Source organism: Terrapene carolina, unplaced genomic scaffold, assembly GCF_002925995.2.
Source record: "Terrapene carolina triunguis isolate 2854851 unplaced genomic scaffold, T_m_triunguis-2.0 Scaffold23925, whole genome shotgun sequence".
Taxonomy (NCBI): domain Eukaryota; kingdom Metazoa; phylum Chordata; order Testudines; family Emydidae; genus Terrapene; species Terrapene triunguis.
The window spans coordinates 2,929-5,692 of record NW_020688276.1 but is presented as its reverse complement, the minus strand read 5'-3'; positions in this window follow the sequence as shown (position 1 = coordinate 5,692).

Below are 2,764 nucleotides of genomic sequence, written 5' to 3'. Positions count from 1 at the left end.
CCCCCTGTAGAATGGCGCTCCCGGGGGTCACTGCTGTGATAGGGTTGGGCTCTCCACAGCTGTCACTGACTACCTTCTGGGCCCCTCCCCACTGGGCAGCACAGCCCACTGTGGTGTGCACTGCTGGGAGCCTGTCACCTCGTCCCGCCCAATCCCAGGAGGCAGAGCACAAGCTGCTGCCCTGGTTTGTACCAAGGCTGGTTGTTGACAGCATCCAGGTATGAATCAGGCCTCAGGGATGTGATGTCCCCAGTGTGTCTGGCCCCGCCAATCACTGAGAGCCCCAAACCGGTCTGAGCTGCTGGCTGCTGCAGGATTGCCAGAGAGGAAGGGCTGGGGCAGGTCCCTGTGAACAACACTGCACACAAGAGCTTTCTGTGGACTGTCATCACACAGCATCCCTCCCTCCCTCCCTCCTCCCCAGCACAGCAGTGTCACACAGGCGCCTGCAGCCACCATACCGCCCTGCTGTCCCAATCACTGACTCAGCCCAGAATGCGGCTGGGAGGCCACTCCTCAACATCCCTGCCCAGAGAGAGGCTGGGGGAGGAACAGACAGACTGGGGCAGGGAGTGGTGCAGACCTGCCTTTTGCCCTGGGGCAGCTGGGGCTGATAGCTGGGCTGTGGCAATCCCTCGGGTCTGCATGCAGCTAGCACCACCCATGGGCCCGGTACACCTGGCTGAGAAATCCTTGCTATCAGGGCAAAGGCGCAGGAGGTCATGGGCCTGGCCCAGGAGGGGTGTTGGGGAGCCCAAGACAGATCTACTTCCCCACCCCACCCCAGGTCACAATGGGTCCATGTCATGGGGTGCGCTCATTGGGAGCACAGCTAGTTACTGCTGACTCACGGCCTTAGCTTGGGCTGGGACACAAGTGGGATCTTACGTTGCTTCCGAAGGGAAATCCACTGCAGAAGAGACAGCTGGGCCCCAAGCTTCACAGCCCTGCAGAGCCACCAGCTGGCAATGGATAGAAGACAATGGAGAAATGGTCTCTTGCCCATAAATCTCTATCCATCCCCAGACAAACCCCTCTAGCTATCTAGACATTTCTGCCCACCCATCGCTGTGGTTTCGAGGCAGCCATGACCGCTGCCCAGACCCAGCGAGTGAAAATGGGCAGTTCCTGGAGAATGCCAGGAGCAGGGTCCTGAACCCCTGGTCCTTCCCAGAGAGCAGCACGACACCAGCCCAGACACACAGCCAGTGGCCACTCATGACAAGTATCTGATCCAGAAATCAGAGCCTATCAGAGCCACTGAGGAGAACCTCCCGCATCCCCCTAGTCTGCATCTCACCATCCGGGAGGGACTGTCTGGGAATGGCAGAACAACAGGACCCAGTGCCCCCAGATCCCTGAATTCAGCCTAGCGAGCAATGGGGATCACAGATGCTGCAGGAAAACAGCAGAATAACCTTGTGAGGAAGCCTCGGACTCCTGCGGTGTGGGAGGAGACCCCAAGGAACAAACTGTGTGCTCCAGCTTCTCCTCACGGCCCAAGGCTAGGGCAGTGTGACAGCATGGAGACCAGAGACTTATCTAGACAACCAAACAAAAGCCCAACAGTTAAATCACCTTGGTTATTGTCACCTCCACTGTGATCCTTCCACAGCCACAGTCTTCCTGATGCTCCCCTTACGTCACCACCTGGATACAGATGACTCACCTGGATACAGATGACTGACATGCATCTAGGGACTCAGGAGCAGCAGGCACAGACTACCAAGAGGAACTCTTATAAGCAGAGCAAGGGCATATCACCCTCTTTAGTAGCTTAGTGGAAAATTCACAATAGTATAAGCCTAGAGAGCATAAGTTCTAATACCTGGTCACCTACTGATGGCTGTTAATATTGCTGGACACTTCGCTACCCTTATTAGGCACCGTACTGCTGCCTTGGGGGCAACTATCACTTATGTGTTTAACAGATAAGGTACCTGAGAAAAAGGCCACTTCAGATACAGCTTGGAACAGAACGCAGGCCTCAAACACAACAGAGGAAGAAGACACCTTCATTTTGCCACTCAGAAGGTCTGGATCAGTACAGGAGTTTCTGTAACCCACACTAACCCAGTCTGGCTCTGTGTCAACCCCTAGTGACTAGACGACATAAAGAGGTTTATGAATGCAACTGCTTCCACGCTAAGGCAGCTCAAGCAATAAAGGCTCCTGCTTGTACACGCAGACAGTTAGGGGTCAGTCAGCCAGATGACCCAGACAAAGGCAGTGCTGCAATTGACTATGTTGTCTGTGCCATGTACTGCCTCCTTGGTAATAACATGGGAGGATGCCATGCTTGTAAAACTAACCTCGCTCTTTCTTAAGAGAACTATTTACAGAGCTGCTGCAGACTAGCACTCTAGCCATGTGCACGCAGACAAGTTCCATGCAGGTGGCTACACTCGCTGTAGCCAGGAGACCACTGTGGGCACCCACTAGCTCACATATGTGCTAATAGCCTGCTCCTCTGGTCCATCAGGTGCTCCTGTAAGCGTGGTGGAACCTGGGTTGTAGAACTGAAAGTTAGATGTTCAAACTCTGTGGATTTCCCATATAGTGGTGAAAAAATATGCATAAATAAACCTGCAGAAATTGTTGCATTAGTGTAACACTTCTGTACTTAGATGTGAATTTGGATGTTTTCTTAATACATGTTTTGCTGTTGCATTCTTAGTGTTTGTATTGTGGCTAATGGGAGCTGCACTTTAAGAATAGGGTGGGGCACTTTATTGTAGACTGTTTGAGAAGGACAGCAGTGTGT